Raw genomic sequence first — 20,047 nt, 5'->3', positions numbered from 1 at the left:
CTTAGAATTGCTTTGGCTAGTGGGCTTTTTTTTTGGTTCCATTTGAATTTCACGATTATTTCTTCTAATTCTGTGAAAAAAAATGACATTGGTACATATGGCTTTTTTTTTTTTTTTTTTGAGATGGAGTCTTGCTCTGTTGCCAGGCTGGAGTGCAGTGGCATGATCTTGGCTCACTGCAACCTCTGACTCCTTGGTTCAAGTGATTCTCCTGCCTCAGCCTCCCGAGTAGCTAGGATTATAGGCACGTGCCACCACACCCAGCTAATTTTTGTATTTTTAGTAGAGATGGGGTTTCACCATGTTGGCCAGGATGGTCTCAATCTCCTGACATCATGATCTGCCCGCCTCAGCATCCCAAAGTGCTGGGATTATAGGCATGAGCCACCGCACCCGGCCTGTATGGCCTTTTTAATGATATTAATTCTTCTGGTTCCTAGGTATATCTTTCCATTTGTTTGCATCTTCTTTAATTTCTTACATCAGTGTTTTTTAGTTTTCTTTGTAGAGATCTTTTACCTCTTTGGTAAAGTTTATTTCTAGGTATTTTATTTTTTTTGTAGCTATTGTAAATGGGATTGCATTCTAGATTTCTCTCCCATCTAGTTCATCACTGGTGTATAGAAACACTACTGATTTTTGTATGTTAATTTTGTATCCTGCAGCTTTACTGAATTTATTGATCAAATGTAGGACGTGTTTTAGTTGAGTTTAGGTTTTTCTCAACGTAAGATCATATTATCAGCAAAAGGGGACAATTTGACTTCTTCTTTTCCAACTTGGATGCCTTTTATTTATTTCTCTTGCCTAATTGCTCTGGCTAGGACTTCCAGTATTATGTTGAATAGGAATGGTGAAAGCAGGCATCCTTTTCTTGTTCCAGATCACAGAGGAAAGGCTTTCAGCTTTTCCCCTTTCAGTATGATACTCTGTTCACAGTTTGTTGAGAGTTTTTGTATGAAGAGATGTTAAATTTTATCAAATGCTTTTTCTGCATTTATTGAGATGATCATATGATTTGTGTCCTTCATTCTGTTGATATGATATATTATGTTTATTGATTTGCATATGTTGAATAATCCTTGCATTCCTGGATAAATCCCACCTGATCATGTTGTATTATCTTTTTGATGTGCTGTTAGATTTGATTTGCTGGTATTTTATTGAGGAGTTTGTGTCTATGTTCATCAAAGATATTGGTCTGTCATTTTCTTTTGTTGTGTCCTTGTCTAGTTTTGGTTTCAGGGTAATGCTGGCCTTGTAGAATGAGTTAGGAAGAGTTATCTTCCATTCAATTTTTTTGTGATAGTTTCAAGAGGATTGGTATTTGTTCTACTTTATATGTTTGGTACAATTTGACTTTAAATCAGTCTAGTCATGGGTGTTTCTTTGTTGAGAGGCTTTTATTACTGATTCGATTTCACTACTCATAATTGGTCTCTTCAGGTTTTCTATTTCTTCTGGGTTTAATCTTGGTAGATTATATATTCCATGAATTTATTTATTTCCTCTAGGTTCCAGTTTGCCAATGTATAGTTTTTTATAGTAGTCTCTGGTGGTCTTTTGAATTTCATGGTATCAGTTGCATTGCCTCCCTTTTCATTTCTGATTTTGTTTATTTGGTTCTTTTCTTGATTAGTCTAACTGGTGGTTTATCAAGTTTGTTTAACTTTTTGAATAACCAATTTTTCATTTTCTTGATCCTCTGTATTGTTTCTTAGTCTCTATTTCATTTAGCTCTACTCTGATCTTTATTATTAATTTCCTTCTGCTAATTTTGGGTTTGGTTTGTTCTCGCTTTTCTAGTTCCTTGAGGAGCATTGTTAGGTTGTTTATTTGAAATATTTCTACTCTTTTGATGTTGGTGTTGCCTGCTGTGAATGTCCCTCTAAGTACTGCTTTTGCTGAATCCCACAGGTTTTGGCATGTTGTGTTCCCATTTCCATTTGTTTCAAGAATTTTTTTGATTTCCATCTTAATTTCTTCATTGACCCAATGGAGCATGTTGTTTAATTTCCATGTATTTGTATAGTTTCCAAAGTTCCTATTTATATTGATTTCTATATTCTTTAGTTGGATCAAATGTTCTGTAAATATCCGTTAGGTCTATTTGGTCTAAAGTCCAGTTTAAATCCAATGATTCTCTGTTGATTTTTTTGTTTCAATGGTCTGTCTAATGCTGAGCATGGGATGTTGAAGTCCCCCACTATGATTGTATTGGAGTCTATCTCTCACTTTAGATCTAGTAACATTTGCTTTATGAATCAGAGTGCTTTTTCATGTTTCCTGTGTCCTTACATTAATACATGTATCTGTTCATCTTGTGGAACAGTTGCTTTTTCCAATTTTTTGAATTTACTTTTGTAGGGCAGGACTTTTTCCTGAAGTTGTATATATGTTGTATATGTTGTTGGTTGGATAGGGCACTTAAAGCATACTGTCAACCTTATAGGGCCCAGGGCACAAGGACTGATCTACTTTAGTGGGCTGTGGTTTCAACTTCAGTTTAGTTTTTAAAGACTTTTCAGTACTATTGGGATATTACCTGTGTGTGTCTCCCAGGACACACTACATTCTAGTTCAGTTCTCAGAGCCTTTATTTAGTGAGCTGTTTTGGGTCAGTTCCATACCTGCATAGCTTGTGGGTGGATCCAGTCTTCATGTACAACTTTATTGGATGGTTTTCTCAAGCTCCCTTTTCCCTGTGCTTTTCTCCAAAACTCTTGACTCCCAAGGGCTCCCTTACTTCTTAAGGCCTCAGTTTGGAGCTGTAACTGCCACTTCTATCAGTGTTACATTAAGCAAAGCAAGTCCAAGATCAGGGGCAGGAAACCGTACCCTGCCTGTTCTGGTGCTCTGCAAGGGCACGTGGCAGAGGTGGGAAAGGAATGAAGAATTGGGAACAAAAACCCAACCTACCATTGTAACACTGCAGACTCACAACCAAATCACAGAACACCGAGGCCTCAGATGTCTCCAGCTGGGGTGTCCCCAGTCCTCTGGATTCCTGGTGTCACTGTCTCCTTTCGTGTCTTATAAACTGGCTTAAGCCCCATCCCAGGCACTGTGCAATGTCCAGGGGACTCCCTGTGGGGTCTACAAATTCCCTGGGGCTGGGTCTCCTGATCACTGCTTACCCTGATTTTCTTTTCCTGCTAAATTTTTCCATCTCCTTCTTATACTTCCCTCCCCACCTCCATCCACCTCATACTAAGCTCTGAGCCAAAACCCCCGCCTTGCTTGACTGAGCAAAAACCATCTATTTTGAGCTTCTACTCTTCAGATGCTTGTGTGTGGGCTCCCCTCTCCCCAGCTAACTCAATAACATTCTGAAGTGGGTAAACTACTTGTCTGGGTAAGAAAATAAATGAAAGGGAAATAGTATGAAGATTTATTCCCCAATGAACTCCTTCTTTCTGGAGTTGTGGTATCGGGGGAGTATCTTTTCTTTATTCTTATTGCTCGTGTTAACATTTTAAGGCATTGAGAAAGTCTGTGGCAAGGAAACCAGTTTGCCAGTTAATTGTTGTTTAATCCAGTCTTTCCAAAATGTGCTTGGCCATGGCGTGTCTTTGTCATAGATCATCCATTAACACCTGAAAGCCCAGGGAGCGGGAAAAAGCACCTAAGACAGGGGTTGTTGTGAGGATTAAATGGAAGAAGGTGAGCTTCAAGTATTTTCTGGTGACCAGTTAGTGGAGCTTCCCCTTCCACTCCAGAGACCACTCCTGCCCCACCCCCAATCCCCATTATCCTGGAAAAATTGTCCAAATGAGGCCACTTTTGAGAGCAAAAGAAACACAATTAATGTCTACACTAGGATAGCAGTAGGCATAAACTAGACTGCCCTGGGCAAAGTGGATCATATGGTCACGCTACCCACTCTCTTTACAGCTGGTGGTGGCTGTTGCAAAATCCAGACTACAAATGAACTGAGTTTTCTGTTGACCTCTCTTTCCCCACCTGTGAAGTGAGGGGTTCTCAATTTTTTTTTCATTTATTCAATTATCAACAACCATGTAACACACCTCTCCTAGTTGCCAGTACTGTGTAGGCCTTAGCCACAGTGAATGAGACATTTCCCACCTTCAATGTCTTCAATGAGACATTTCCAGATCATGTAGAAGGAGAGACAGATGACAGGATCATTAGGGATCATGGCCTCTGCTTCACCTTGACCTTTAACCCTCAATCCATGAACAAAGACCAATCTAGAAGTGCCTTTTGGTGGTGGATCCTGGCTGTAATCACAGGAGGATCTCCCAGTACCTGGAGGCCTCCCCACATCTGCACTAGTTCAAACAATTTCCAGGCCAGAGTCTTACCTAGGGAGTTAGTGGAGACTTCTTCTCCAGGCCACTTCTTCTCCAGCTGGCAGCGCTAATCACGACTCACCTGCTGCTTTGGAGAAGGATTACCTGTCAAGGTTCATTTGAGCTGTAGGCTTCCCAGAGAATCCCTGCTCCCCACAAAACAGCTCTGATGGCAGCTGAGGGGCTGCTCCCCAGGAAGTGAGAGGTAGGAAAATTACCTTTCATACGTTGTTGCCTGTTTGGCCAGACAGTTGCAGCAATAGCTTGTGTCCTGCCAAGCCTGATAACAGGACTGTCATGGTCTGGGGACAGACTGGCCCTGGGAGGTGAGCAATGAAGATTCCAGGAAACTGTGGAGATTGCCTGCAATTTGGACCACTCAAATTAGATTGTCTCAGTGAGTGATTTCAGGCTCTACAAATTGCACCTTGAACAGGGTCTGTTATAGTGCGTCCTTGAGCCCTATTAGCTCTTACAGTTTTCCTAAAGACCATCACCATTAAAGACAGCTGAATTTGAGCTTACTACGTGCCTGTGTGTGACCAGGTATGTGACGGTTGATATGTTACTTCATGGAAACAATAATTTATGGAGATAATAACTGTATCAATTAGGACCCTTTTTATTATAAGGGAAAGAAATGCAGAAGCAGAACTATACGCTTATTAAGTAAAAAGTCCAGAGGAATTTCAGGTATGGCTGAATCCAGGTGCTCAAATGAGGTCTTCAGGAATCCACCTCTCTCTGCTTTTCTCCTTACTTGTCTACCAGGCAGGCCTGCTCTTCCTGGTGGCCCCTAGAAATTGCAGGAGAAGGTAGAGCTTCACTAGCTCAGTAATTCCAAAAGTCTTAGAATAGAGATTCACTGGTTAGTGCTAAGTCATGTGCCCATGCCTGAGCTAAGTACTAAGGCCGGAGGAATAGGATGCTCTAATTGGCCAGGCTGAGGCCATGAGCCCACCTCTTAGAACTCAAAGGACCTAAGAGGGGTGACAGTGGGTCCCCAAATGGAGGAACCATAACTCCAGAGAAAGGAGAAGTGGGTGTCAAGTCGACAAAAATAGCGTTTTTAGTAGGCATGAGATTCACCATTTTTATCAGGCAGTAGATCAAAGGCACTGACCAATCAGAAGGGAGGCTGCCAGAGCAGGGTGGGAAATAAATTCTCTGGGTGCTGGACCGTGAGGAGCTGGGGCAGGGGGCACCAGGCGAGGGGCTGGGGCAGTATGGGAACATCTGAGGCTCAGGGTGGCAACCCCTACTAGCCAATATGGACATTTTTGCCCTGGCCATTCCAGTGAGTCCTGGTGAACATGCCCTGATAGCTGCTGCTTTGCCTAGACCAGCCCTTGTTTTCTTGGGTCCTCACTTGCACTCCACTTTGGCAGGTGGCTCGGACTTGTCTGTGCGCATTTTCTCTCTAGACCTCTTGTTAACAGGTGTGTGTCATTGTTCAGAACAGCCTGGCCACCCCAGGCCACCAGCCTGGGAGATAGGCATTAGCAGATGGCATGGCGCCAGCCTCCTGAAGTGTCTGTGCTGCTGCTGTGTTTGAGAATCTCAGGCCTCAGGCTAATCTGTATCAACCTAAAAACAGTGACACTTACATGGCACTCAGTGGTACTAGATCCTGCCTAGGCATCTAAGGGAATTATTCTGAAGGATGGAGGATGGAAGACATGGGCCGGAATAGCTAGAGAGCCACTTGGGGTCCATTTGTGAAACAAGCGTCATGGGGACTCAAACCCAGCAGCCATCCTGCACTGAGCATTTGGTGTGCGCGCTCCTGTGCTGAGTGTTTCACATGCTCTTCCTCAATTGAACATCACATGAAGCAGGTTCAGTGTCACCCCAGAGGATGAGGAAACTGAGGCACAGAGGGTGGAAATCACTTGTTTGCCTCACTCCTTATTCACCCTTCCAGGTCATCACACTCCAGATGAGATCTAAGGCCTCTCCTGAGGCCTTTCCAAGGCCTTGGCCTGATCTAATCTCCATCTCTCTGACCTCCTGTCTAGCTATGTCCTCCTCACTCTGCTCCAGCCTCACAGGCCTCCTGGCCATCCTGGGTCAGGCTCCGCACATTCCCACCCCAGGGCGTTGGCACATACTCTTCCCTCTGCCTGGGATGCTTGTCTACCTCAGACCCACATGACTCATCCATTAGTTCTGGTCAGGTGCCCCCTCCTCAGGGCCTGCCCTTCCTCTGCACCTTGCAGCCTCCCGTGGCTCCCTCATTCCCTCTGCTTCATTCTCATCCTGGCACATGTCCTGCTCCAGGATTGTGTCATATATGCCTTTGTTGATCTGGTTTTTATCCACACCCTGCACTAACTAAAGTGTAAGCTCAATAAGGACAAGGATTCGGTTAGTTTTGCTCATTGCTATTTCCCTGGCACAGCTTGGCACACAGTAGATGATCCATAACTATTTGTGTGCAAATCAATTTGTAAAATGGGGGACCACCTACCCCATAAATTTATTGTGATGTTTAAATTAGACAATGTGGATATGCTTCGTATATATGCACATTACTTATGTATATGTAATATTCTGCATGGATAATTGGCTACATGTTACATATGCACATGTAGGGCCCACAGGCAGCAATTTTTCAATGTGGGGCATTATCTCTCTCTATCCCTTCAACTGTGCTTCTCTTCCACAGTTCTGGGACTTGCCCAAAGGTGCCATCATCCTCTCCATCACCTGTGCTGGGAAGCTGGATGGGGATGCCATTGGTACCACTTGCCCAGTGCTCCAGCTCACACTTCTTCCTGGCACGAGGCAGGATTGACTTCCTGGTCTCTGTGGTTGTGGGGAGAGAAGTGGAACAAATAATTCTGGCCCATTTGTTGTGAGTAAAAGTGGTGCCTGCCAGTTCTGAGCTGGATATTGTTGTGACTGAGACCCCTCAGAGTTCTCATTCATCTGCCTCAGGGACTGGCAAGGTACCAGACGGTGGCCACTCATTGGCCAAGGTCCCTGAGTGAGGACCACATGGACAGAGCCTCATCTGAGCTTCAATGGACAGGAAGCCTGAATAACAGACCTTTGTTGATTTGGGGCTGTTTGTTACATGGCAGAGCCAGTCTGTTCTGACTGATACAGTTACAGGGGGCTGGTAAGGCTACCCTTTAATCACATAGCAGAACAATATCTGGTAAGGACAGAGCAGGTCTTGCTGTCATTGACTGACTTCAGTCCACTTATTTCTCCTCTGTTCCTGGAGAGGGATGGCAATATGGAAGCTAACAGAGACCACACTCACTGCTCCATGCACCAGCTGTGTGACCTTAGACCAGGTGGTATACTCTCTGTAGCTCAATTTTCTCTCCTGACACATGGGGTTAACAAGAATGTTCTCTCCTCCTCTCCAACACACACGTAGGTCCCCTGGGTAATTAAGAGAGGTAATGAATGTGAGAGCTTTGCAGGAGCATGGGCCATTGTTAAATTGTGGAAACTGCTCTGGGGTCCCGTCCAGGCCCATGACTCCACGTTCTTCGGTTTCCTGGTTCCTGAAGCTTCTTGGGAGGGTGGCCCTGGTCATTCAGAGACGTTAACACCCCTCAGGTGAGAAATCTGTGATAGGTTGGCCATGTCTCCTGGTTTGCTTGCTGTCACATTTAATGCAGGCTCCAAGCCTGGTCACTCAGTATCTCATCCTACACCTCACTCGAAGCTAACACCCGCTTCTTCCCACTAATGAGGTTCTGCTTGGATACACTGGCTCTCACCCCAATCTTGTTTCTCTTTTCCGTTCCTGTCACATCCAAGAGAAAGGTGGTGTTCAAGTTATCTGTCACCCAGGGCAATAGTTAATTCTTTTGAGGTGAAATGCTTTAAGGGGTCGTCTTACTGGCTGGATCCTTTCTGGGCTCCAGAATCCTGGCTGTGGCCCTGAAGGACTATCCCCCTCCATTTGGCATCATGTCACCTGAACTGTAAGAGTTCCTGGATCCAGGGCTTTAGGCATTGACTGCATGGCTCCTTGAGAAAGATAGAATCAACCTTTGAGAAGAGGGCAGTTGACAATTCAACATATAGGAAATTGCACATTTTGAATGATATTCAAATACAACTTTGAATGATATTCAATGGAGCCTGTGGCCGAGACATTATTTGCCAAATAGTCCACATGCTGCCCTGCAGTTCCCAGCCTCCTTTGCACTTATGTTCATACCATGTGACTAGTTCTGACCCATGGACTGTGAACAGAAGCAATATGTGTGTGTTAGTCTATTTGCATTGCTATAAAGGAATACCCGAGGCTGGGAAACTTATAAAGAAAAGAGGTTTATTTGGCTCACAATTCTGCAAGCTATACATCAAGCATAGTGCTGACATCTACTTCTGGTGAGAGCTTTACAATTATGGCAGAAGGCAAAGGGGAGCCCACGTGTCGCATGGTGCAAGAGGGAGTGAGAAAGAGAGGGAGGAGGTGCCAGCCTCTTTTAAACAACCAGATCTCCTGTGAACTCATGGAATGAGAACTCACTCATTACTGTAAGGACAGCAGCAAGTGGTTAATGGAGGAGCTGCTCGCTTGACCCGAACTCCTCCCACTAGACCCACTTTCAACATTGGTGGTCACATTTCAACATAAAATTTGGAGGGAAAAAGACATTCAAACCATATCAGTGTGTCATTTCCAGGCTGAGGTGGCCAGGAGCTAATGTGACTCCTCCATCCCTCTCTTCCCATGCAGAGGTGACTCAGGGAACTGCCTGTTCCAGACAGCATAGCTACAAGACAGAGAAGAAAGAAATGTTTATTGTGTTAAGACATTGATGTTTGGGGGTTTGTTTACAGCGGTGGCCAACATTAATAAACCTGACTGATACAGGGTGCTGTGAGAATGTAATTTCCATGTGGACAGGGACCTTGTCTGTCTTGTCCACCACTGAGGCACCATACAGAAGCTGCTAAATAAATATACACGAATGACGGAATGAAGTCTCTATACAAATTTTCAGTTTCCTCACTAGGCAACCAGTGAAAACTCCTCCATTGAGGTGTTGCATGGACGGTGGTTTCTGTTCTCTTCTTCCTTGCCTGGTCCCACGGTCTCCAGGTTCCATGGGTCCTTGCTTCTGAGGGTCTCTGCTGCTCCTGCTCATATCGCTCTGTCTCCTGATGTCACTTCCTTGTGACATAGGCCTTTTCTAGCATTTGCCCTAAATCTGAGTCTTCATCAACAGCATGCCTGAGATACACATTTGTCCTCTGGGAAGAATGGGCCCCTAATCACTTGCTTGGGGGCTTCCTACACTACTTTCCCCAGTAGTTTTGATCTAAGGTCAACACAGGAATTTGACACATTGCTATTTGAATCAAGAGAGGTTGCCACACAAATGTTCTGCAGCTAAGCCCGACCTGGTAGAATGTGGTCACTGCATCATTCTTCACTGGACTATAGTCACTTGCTTCTAAACCTATCACCAGGCTCAAGTTTTATGTTCCAAATCGACTTTCTGGGCTGGTGTGGTGGTTTGGATAAGGTTTGTCCCCTGTGAAACTCATGTTGAGATTTGATTGCACTGTGGTGGTGTTGGAAGGTGGGCCCTAATGGGAGTTGCTTGTATCACAGGAGCAGATCCTTCATGAATAGATTAATGCTGTCTTGTGGGAGTGAGTTCTCACTATCGCAGGACTGAATTAGTTACGGTGAGAGTGGGTTGTTCTAAAGCGAGATTCCTCCTCATGTTTGCTTTTTCTTTGCACATGCCTTTCTGTTTCTCCATGTCTTGACACAGCACTGGGCCCTCACCAGAAGCTGAGCAGATGCCAGTGCCATGCTCTTGGAATAAGGCTTTCTTCTTTATAAATTGACCCATCTTCAGGTATTCTGTTATAGCCACACAAAATGGACCAAGACAGCTGTCATGATAGGACTCTTTCTAAAATAAAACCTGACTTTATCCCTCCCTTGCTAAAGAACAGTGTAGTAGCTAGGAACATGGATTTCAGACCCTCAGCACCCCGGTTCGACTCCCTTCTCCATCACTTAGGCTGTGTGGCCTTTGGTAATTTCCCTAAACTCTCTCTGCCTCAGTTTCCACAACTGCTAATGGAGATGATAATGAACATCCGCAGGATTCTTGTAGGATTCAATGAGTCAATATACATCAAGCGATTAGGTTCAGGAAAAAAATAGCTCGAGAATTTCAGGCTAAAATCTTTCAGGCCTGGAATTTGAGGTTGTTTACTATGGGGCTTCTGCTGATCTCTGATCTCTTCTCCTGTCATTCCCTGACTTGAGCCTCCACCTCAAGCTGCCCAGCTGGTTTCTGACAAGCATGGTCTTGCTGTTACCTCTGCCTGGACTCTCTTCTCTCTGTCTCATTTTGAAGATTCAGCTCAGAGCCACCCTCCGAGGAAGCCCTTTGTATTAATCAGCTTGGGCTTCCATAACAAAACACCACAGGCTGGGCAGCTTATACATAGAAACTTATTTTCTCAAAGCTCTGGAAGCTGGAAGCCCAAGATCAAGGTGTCAGCAGATTTGGTGTCTTCTGAGGTCTTTCTCCTTGGCTTGCAGACGGCTGCCTTCTTGCCGTGTCCTCAGCTGGCGTTTCCTCTGTGCTGTGTATGTCTGTTTAAATTTCTTCTTCTTATAAGGAAGAGTTTCCTGCCTACCCTAAAGACCTCATTTTAACTTAATTACCTCCTTAAGGAAGTTATCTTCAAATACAGTTACATTATGAGGTACTGGGAGTTAGGATGTCAATATATGCATTTTGTGGGGGACAAAATTCAGCTCGTGGGACCCTTTATGACTTATCCTCCACACTCCACCTCCCACCTCCACTGAGACCCCACAGCCCTCTGTGCATATCCCTGTCATGGCCCTTAACACTGTACGGCAGCAAAATTCATTCAGCAATCTTTATTGGGCACCTGCTATGTGCCAGGCACTGTGCTGGGAACTGGGGCAAGACAGTGGAGAAGAAGGGCCTCCTGCTCCCTGCCGTGTTGGAGTAGATGTCCTGGAGGTGGAGGTAGACACACAGCAAGGGTAACGAGACTTAGAAAAGAGGCAGAAGACAGCTCTATAAACATATAGGACAAGAGGACCTGAACTAGGTCAAGAGGTCAGAGAGGACTCTGTCAAATTGCCATGGTAGGTGACTATTGATGTCCACTCAGTAATGAATAAAGGCAGCAGCCAACGTTTATGAAGCTGCTGCTGCGTGTTGCGCTCTGGGATTTGCATGCATCACCTTATTTACTACTCCCTACACCCTGTTTTCCCTATTTTCCAGTCAAGGACAGTGGAGTTTAGGAAGGCTAAATGATGTGCTCACGACTGCATGGCTAGGAAGGGGGAGAACAGGACTCCATTCAGGTCTCCGTGATGGTAAACTTGTGCCCTTATTATATCCAGGCCCCCATCCCACCCCCTAGCTTCACATTTGCCCCTCAACCCTTCTCCTCTGCTGATCCCGGTCCTCAAACTCACATATCCAGTTGTGTGGCTGCTCCGTCTGCTAACGCTGCCCCCTCTGGGTGCATGCCTGGCCCCCAGGCCAACAGCAGGGATTGGTGCAGCCTGTCCATCCTTCTCCTTATGTCTTTCCATGGGCTTGGACTTCTCTCCTCTGAATATAGGTGAGATGTTGGCCGAGCTTTCAGCCCTTGTGGCAATAGCATTGAGGTTTAGGGGCTCAATAAAGGCACTGGTTTCCCTTCCTCAGTTCAATCAACAGGGTCGAGGGCATGTTGAATAGAAATGAACCCTCTTTATCACCCATAAGGCTGATGCTGGAGGATGGTGCTTACCCCTGGGGGAATGTGGATGCCCCCTCCTCACAGACCCCAGGACCAGACAGGGAGGAACCACCCATCAGAGGTGCATTGACCCCTCTGATCAGGGTTCAGGCTCCTGCTGGGTTGGGTGTGGGGTGGGCCAGCACACACCATCTTGCTCAAGGGGGAACCAAGGCTTACAAAAGTGAGCTCACTTGCCTGAATCCCCAGGAAAGTGGGCAGTGAGGAAATGAACCCAGGTCTGACCCAAAACCCTTGCACTTCATTGGCCCCACATTGACCACCGCAGGCCTGGGCCCTGCCAGTCTCACCCCAGTCTCTTGGGATGGCTCACTCCATGCTGAGCGGCTCCAACTGTCAGAAAATGCTTCTCCCCTTGAATTCCAAGCTGCCTCCTGGTAGATTCTATGAACCAGTCCTTGCTTTGCCCTCTGGAGTTGTACAGTGAGTTTCATCTCCTCAGTAACTGCAAAATAAATTTAATAAACTCCACTAAAGTGTGTAATCTCATAGGCAGGATGTAGAATTTCTGTGCTTCAGACTTTTCCCCGTAATTACTAGCACCATGAAAATTGCGGGGATTAGAAACTCAACTGGAAACAAGATGGATTGTGTCACCAAGAAAGTTGAAATGAACAGAAACTCCAGCACAATAAGGCAGGCTGGGATTTGCATTAAATTAGGAGGTAAGTCCAGGCCCATTGATTTTATGGGGACACCTTCTAGAATTTGCTTAGGAAACTGGGAGGGGTAGGAAAGTTGGGATGGGGTGTGTCAGGTGACATGAGTTGGTGGCAGCCCCTCTTTGAAAAATTAATTCATTGTATAACTCAGGGTTGATGTGGACTAACCCCACTTTCAAGGTTAGATGGCATTCCTCTTCTGTCACGTCTTCCTTCCACCCCCCATTCCCAGGAAGTAAGAGACTTGTCTAAGGTCACACAGCTGGTCCATGGGGACCTAGGACTAGAATATAGGCCTTCTCAGGCTATGTTCAGTTACCTTCACAGTGCACCTGTTAATCCTAATCCCCATCAGTTTTGGTGAAAAAATGTGGGCCATTAGACTGTCATCAGGTTATTAGAAAATGTAAGATCCTTCTTCCCCTGTACCTCTGTGGTCCACCAGAAACAGCAGAGAGTGTGTGAGGGAGCAGACCCTGGCTCTTCTAAGCTCTGACCTTATTGCTCGCTCCTTCCCCAGCAATGCACTTATTGCATACCCAGAGCAGACAGTGCCAACTGGCTTTAGCACCATTCCCAATAAGTGTGGATCTCCCCATCTTAACTTGGAGTTAACTTACAAGATGAAACCTATTTGCATACTCAGTCTGCATCAACCAAGAGAACTCCATCAACCAAGAGAAAAAGCAGACAATTTGGGATTTAAAAATTTTTCTAAAACCTACTATTGAGTTTCAATCATGGCCATTAGTGTGAAACACTATGTTAGACTCACTGCAAAAGTGGCTATAATTCTCCACCTGCTGTGATTTGGATGTGGTTTGTTTTCCACCCTCAAAACTCATGTTAAAATTTGATCCCCAGAGTGGCAGTATTGGGAGGTGGGGCCTAGCAGGAGGTATTTGGGTACATTCCTTAAGAAGAGATTAATTCTCACCCACCTGGGTGAGTGAGTTCTCCCTCTTTTGGGAGCGAGCTGTTAAGAATCTGGCTTCCTCAGTTTCTCTCTCTTGCTTCCTCTTTGCCATGTGATTTTATTTATTTATTTATTTAATTATTTATTTATTTTTGAGATGGAGTCTCACTCTGTCACCTAGGCTGGAGTGTAGTGGTACGATCTTGGCTCACCGCAACCTCCATCTCCTGGGTTCACGTGATCCTCCTGCCTCAGCCTCTCAAGTAGCTGGGATTACAGGTGTGTGCCACCACGCCTGACTAATTTTGTAGTTTTAGTGGAGATGGTGTTTCACTACATTGGTCAGTCTGGTCTCGAACTCCTGACCTCAGGTGATCCATCCACCTTGGCCTCCCAAAGTGCTGGGATTATAGGTGTGAGCCACCTTGCCTGGCCTGCCATGTGACTTCTTTGCACATGCTGGCTTCCCTTCCACTTTCTGCCATGAGTAGAAGCAGAAAGGAGGCCCCGACCAGTTGCAGTTGTTCAGTCTCGGAATTTTCAGCCACTGGAATTGTGAGCCAAATAAACTTACTTTCTTTATAAATTACATAGCCTCAGGTATTCTATTATGGCAATACAAAATGGACTATTGGTACCAGGTGTTGCTATGCAGGGACTTGAAAATGTGGAAGCAGCTTTGGAACTGGGTAATGAGTAGAGGTTGGAAGAGGAATAGGCTAGAAAAAGACTGTATTGCTGGGAATGGAGCATTAAGAGTGATGTTGGCAGAGGCTTAGAAGATGAGCCGGAACTTCTTAAAGATTGGTTAAGTGGTTGTGGCCAAAATGTTGATCAAAAATGTGGACAGTAAAGGCCATACTGATGAAGTTTCAGATGGGAATGAGGAACATCTTATTGGAAATTGGAGTCAAGGTCACCCTTATTACACTGTAACAAAGAAGTTGGATGCATTGTGTCCATGCCCTAGGGCCTTGGAATGACATATTTAAGAGTGATTAATCTTTGGCAGAAGAAAGTTCTCAGCAGCAAAACATTCAGGCAACTGTGTGGTTATGGTCTAACTGCTTACGGTGAACTGCCAGCCAATAAGGGTGACCCCCTGTACCTGGGTCAGCCTGTGACTTGTCTCGTGCAACAGAATGGGATGGAAATGACAGAGTGTCATTTCAGAGCTGGACTCCAAGAGGCCTTGCATTCTTCCACCCAGTCTCTTGGAATTCTACTGCTGCCATGGAAACAAGCCTGGGAGAGCCTGCTAGAGGATGAGAGACCCCAGGGCCTAATCACCCCCATTGCCCCAGATGAAAGCCAACTAACCACCCATCCATTTGAGTAAGGCCATCTGACACCAGCCAGCTCCAGCTGACCTGCCCACTGACCACAGACAGAAGAGCAAGTCCGGCTGAGATGAGTTGAGTCTGTCCAGAGCTAAAGAAACCTCCTGCTGTGCTGTAGACTCATGAGCTAAATAAGGCTTATTTTTTTTTTCTCTTGAGACAGAGTCTCCCTCTGTCACCCAGGCTGGAATCTGGAGTGTAGTGATGGGATCTCAGCTCACTGCAACCTCTGTTTTTGGGTTCAAGTGATTCTCCTTCCTCAGCCTCCAGAGTAGGTGGAACTACAGGCATGCGCTACCACACCCAGCTAATTTTTATATTTTTAGTAGAGATGGGGTTTCGCCATGTTGGCCAGGCTGATCTCGGACTCCTGACCTCAGGTGATCCACCCGCCTCGGCCTCCCAAAGTGCTGGGGCTACAGGTGTGAGTCACTGCGCCTGGCCTGGGTTTATTGTTTTAAGCTCCTAGGTTTTGAAGTAGTTTTTATGTAGTCATGACTCATGCATTGTCTCATGTATTCCCTCTAATAACTTTACGTGATGACATGACTCCCATTTTACAAATAGAAAAGTTGAGGCTTAGAGAAGAAAAGACTTGCCTGAATCCATTCTGGTAGTAATCACAGAACTAAAATTCAACCCAGGTTGTTCTAACTCCTCTGTCAACGCTCGATGTAGCTAAAGAATCTCTGGTACTGGAGCAGCACATAGGTTGCATCTCAATTGCCAGTGTCGTTAGTTGGTAATGTCTTCCTGTAATGTAATCTTGAAAAGATGCAGGGGGATAAGTACTGTGATTGATTAGTGATGTCTGCCACTGCCTGATGCCCACAGAGGCAGCAGTGTGAGTACTATGTAGTTGCCACACAAGTCTCAAATATATTCAAACCCAAAGTACGAGAGAATTTTGGCTGATGTATAAGGATTTTTCCCTGCGGCAGGGCAGGGTGCCTGTGAGGACACCTGCTCTTACCCAAGGCAACCATACAGTTTTGCTCCATGCTCAGGCCCTGGGTCTTCCAGTTGTCAGCCCTGCTGTCATCCAGCCCAGGGTGACACCGTCTTGCTCACTTACCAGGGGCGGTGTTGGGATGAAGAGAGATGTGGATGAGAAAGCGTTTAATTTCCAGGTAAAAATGATGGCATCGAACATTTAAACTCCACTCGTCTCTCAAAATCAACTAAAGACAATAAAACAAAAATCTGAATATAGGGGAAATATGTTTCCTTAACTTTTATTGAAACCAGAAATCACCACAGCTCCAAACCACAAACTCTGGAGCCTTTCTTCCAAATACTACGAAATCTAGACCAGAACACAGAGGAAACTGACAATCCATGGGGACCCCCTAGTATGTTGTATAGATAGGAAAGCCACATCCCAGAGCCAAAAACTTCATCCAAGAGTCCTTGGCTTAAAGCACTGAGACCCAGACACAGAACCCTAGCGGCTTGGCTGGGGCCACCCTGACTGCTGGGATGTCAAACACGGAACTCTGCTCCCACGGCAGATGAAACAACTGATGTGGTGAGAGACAGTCCCGGACCATGAGCCCAAATGGGAGCTGCAGACCTCCTGAGGCCATCCTGCCCGCCCCTTCCCATGCTGTCCTCCCACAAAGAGCTGGTCCTATCCAGAGTGAGTTAAAAAGAAACCAACACAGGAACTATGCCTAGATGCTGCAAAAAGAGAGACGGAATGTAAACAAAGGCAGATGAAGAAAATAGCCCGCAAGAGGAATTGCCCAACGAAACAGGGGAAAACAATTGTTCTTCAGAGTCTCAATCAGTCTCAGATGACACGATGTCTCTTTAAAAAGACTTGAGAAATATGAGGATTGAAAAAAGTGATTATAAAATAACAGCATGAGATGCAAATCAAACTGGCTGTTCTTAGGCATAAAATTAAATCTATCTATCTCTATATCTAAATTTATAGATATATTTATAGGCACAGATATAGATAGAGGGATAGTGAGAGAAGTGGGGAACAAAAGAGATAAAAACCACATTAGAAGCACTTACAAATAAAATGAGGACGATTACACTGTAGTAAGAAATATTGTGGATAAGCTATAGAAAGTCACACAGCATTAAATAGAAAATAACTGTTTCGTTTTGGTGAAAGATTAGAGAGATGAGAGGCATAAAAGACAGGCACACATTATCCAATGAATACACATTCTGTGGGACAAGAGGTATAAAAATACTCAAAGATACACTACAAATGAAAATCTTGAAATAAAGACATGAATCTGCAGGCCCAAAGTATACACAATCTTCCAGGAAATATTGCTGATGAAATATCAGTTCTAAGGCAAATCTGCATAAAATAATTGAGCTCCAAAAATAAAGTTACTACATCCGGTCATCAAGGTAGAGAAGTCAAATCACAATGCAGGTGGAAATTAGGTTGATACAAACATCTCCTGCCCAACGCTAGAAGACGGTGGATTGATGCCTACAGAGTTCTGAGGGAAAGAAAAGGTAACCCCCAGGTTTTACACCCAACCAGTATGTCTTTCAAGTAAAAGGCGGTGGAGACATTTTGAAGTATGAGGAGCTCAGGAAATACAACATTCATAAGTTTTCCCAGAAAAAAAATCTATTAACAAAAATGTGAAATTAAAAAAGAACAAAGGAAAGGTAAAGATATACTTAAAAATTAAATAAAGAGGAAGAAAGAAAGGAAAGAAGGATGGAAAGAAGGAAGAAAGGAAGCAAGAAGGGAATGTTTTGGGCTGAGAATTGGTCCTATTTAAATGCAGAACTCTGCCAGGTGCGGTGGCTCACACACCTGTAATCCCAGCACTTTTGGAGGCTGAGGTCGGAGGATTGCTTATAACCAGGAGTTCAAGATCAGCCTAGGCAACATAGTGAAACCCCATCTCTACAAAAAATAAAAATAAAAATAATTAGCTAGGTGTGGCTGTGTGTGTGCCTGTAGTCCTAGCTACTTGGGAGGCTGAGGATTGCTTGAGTCCAGGAGTTCGAGGCTACAGCAAGCTGTGATTGTGTCATGGCACTCCAGCCTGGGGGACAGAGTGAGGCCCTATCTCCAAAAAATAAAAAATAAAGAACCCACCCTAAATTGCCATGAGACGTGTTTGTGCCTCCCAAACATCATGAAATGTTATAAACCCTGGCAAGGTACTAACAATGTTATAAGAAACAATAGAAGTGTGCTAACTTCCTAACTCTCATTACCAGGGGGTCAATACAATCAGTTTAAAATCAAAACATATAGTTATTTTTTAAAAAGCATGACCACAGTATCTTAATATTTTACAAGTTTTTCTCCTTTATTGTAAAAGTATTTTTAGGAAAAAATTTCTTGTGAAGCAACATTTATCTGAAGTTAATATTTATTTCAGTTTTACCCCAATTTCTAATTCTCCTGGTAAATTAAGTAAAATTATACCTAATACCCTTTTATTAAAGACAGCATATACAATAAACTTCATTTTTCTTTGTCTATCTGTGTCTCCTATTCTATGTATGTACACAGAGAAGTGCCTGGGACGAGATTCACCAAATAGAAAACCATTTTTGGGGGGTGATATTTATTTACTGTTGCTTGAACGTTTCACTGTACACATTTGTCATTTTGATAACATCAAATTTGTTTCTTGTTTATTATTTTGGTTAGATTGTGTTTTGCACAATGGAACCAAAGCTGGTGTTTTGACAAAAATGGAGTTTTGGGAGAGATCTTTGCACAAAATACAAGAAGATATCAGGGGGCTGCAGGGAGGAGGCGGCCAGATGGGACCTCCTGTGTGAGCAGCACATGTTTGATTTTGCGGGGAGGATGGCGAGGGCAGTTCGCAGTGCTGCCTGGACACCATCACTTCCGCCTTTACCATGCTGGCTTGGGACGAGGAGGGATGGGACCGACAGACTCTGGCTCAGCTGATGTTCCTGCAGACCCTCTCTGTAAGAGCCTACTAGGGTCTGGACTATTGCTGCAGATGGCAACTGGGTTTCTCACACCCAATCTGGCTCCTTCCAATCCCTTCCCCTGCAAACTCAGTTATGTCACCAGGTTCCTACTTGCTGAAACTTCCCCAGGTTCCTCTACCTCTCAGCCCAACAGAGAGGCTGAGTCACTTGCTCAAGATTGCACAGCTTGTAACTGGAAGGGGAATTGGAACCCGGTTCAGTCTGGCTCCAGAGCCTGCGGGCTTGGCTCTAGCAACCCAGCTCCCCAGCATGCCCTGTCCCTGTCTGTCTGGCAGCCCTCGCCTCGCCTCTTACACAGAGAAGCCTGGGCTGAGGGGACTGTCGCTTAGGGAGGGATAAATAGATCTGGTATTGGCCAGCCACAGTGGCTCACACCTGTAATTCCAGCACTTTGGGAGGCCAAAGCAGGTGGATCACATGAGGTCAGGAGTTCGAGACGAGCCTGGCCAACATGGTGAAATCCCATCTCTAATAAAATACAAAAATTAGCTGGGCGTGGTTATGTGCACCTGTAATCCCAGCTGCTCAGGAGGCTGAGGCAGGAGAATTGCTTGAACCCAGGAGTAGGAGGTTGCAGTGAGCCAAGATCGTGCCACTGCACTCCAGCCTGGGCAACAGAGTGAGACTCTGCCAAAAAAAAAAAAAAAAAAAAAAAGGGATCTAGTGTTTCTCCTTTGGCTCCTCCTCTCCTCTCTTCCCAGACACTCCCCACCACCCTGCCCCCAGCTTTCACAGCGAAATTAGGGGCAGTGCACAGTAAGAGGAACATCTGAGTCCCAGTCCCAGTCCTGAGATCTCCGGTGAGTCCCTCTCTGTAAAATATGGTTGCTTTAGTGCATCAGTTAGTTAATTCATTCCTTCACTCACGGGTGAAATATTTATCCAACCCCTACTAGGCTGTGTTGCGGGCACTGGATATTCAGAGCTGAATATTCAGGCAGTGTCTCTGTCCTCCTAGGGTGCTGCTCTAGCCGGGGAGGTGCGGAACTGGGGGAAGGATGCAGAGCACGTGGGGGCCGACCCCATGTTTCAGCTGAGAATTTCGATTTGAGGAAGCCC

The sequence above is a fragment of the Chlorocebus sabaeus genome, chromosome 20, assembly GCF_047675955.1.
Source record: "Chlorocebus sabaeus isolate Y175 chromosome 20, mChlSab1.0.hap1, whole genome shotgun sequence".
In the NCBI taxonomy this organism is placed as follows: domain Eukaryota; kingdom Metazoa; phylum Chordata; class Mammalia; order Primates; family Cercopithecidae; genus Chlorocebus; species Chlorocebus sabaeus.
Note: the sequence above shows the minus strand (reverse complement) of the source record.